Source organism: Eurypyga helias, unplaced genomic scaffold (genome assembly GCF_000690775.1).
Source record: "Eurypyga helias isolate BGI_N326 unplaced genomic scaffold, ASM69077v1 scaffold25532, whole genome shotgun sequence".
NCBI lineage: Eukaryota > Metazoa > Chordata > Aves > Eurypygiformes > Eurypygidae > Eurypyga > Eurypyga helias.
In genome coordinates this window covers 7990-8386 of record NW_010237084.1, presented here as the reverse complement: position 1 = coordinate 8386, position 397 = coordinate 7990, and the positions used below count along the sequence as shown (strand labels likewise).

General features: G+C 58.7%; 1 protein-coding gene across 1 annotated transcript in view; it reads left to right on the top strand.

Annotated features, from left to right (window-relative positions):
- Window positions 1-397, top strand: part of KANSL3 (KAT8 regulatory NSL complex subunit 3) — a 17117-nt gene that overhangs the window by 12659 nt on the left and 4061 nt on the right.

The following is a 397-nucleotide window of genomic DNA, read 5'->3' as shown; positions in this document are numbered from 1 at the left end:
CCCACTGCAACACGCGTGGTCCCCGCGGACCACGAAGAGGCGACGTGCCTCGTCTCCTTCCCCGTGAGCCTTCGCAAGGGCGGCTGGAAGCTTGGGCTGCCCTCACCCCGTACCCGGAGGACGTTGTCTCGCCGCTGGCCGCGCCGGCGCGTTCGGCTTCCTCGTGTCAGCGTGCGAGAGCCCCAGACGCGCGGAGCAGCCCCTCCTTAGCGTTAGCTCAACGCGGCGCAGGACTGAAGGGTCAGCGTCTCCATCCTGATGGGAAATCAGAGGGTTTTAAAGCTGAGAAATTATTCTGCTCCTTTGGAAGCATCTTAATTGAAATGAAGTGGTTAGTTTAGCAGTTGTTTTGCTGCGGGAACAAACCGATAAACACCCAGCCCTTTTTAAGGTAAAC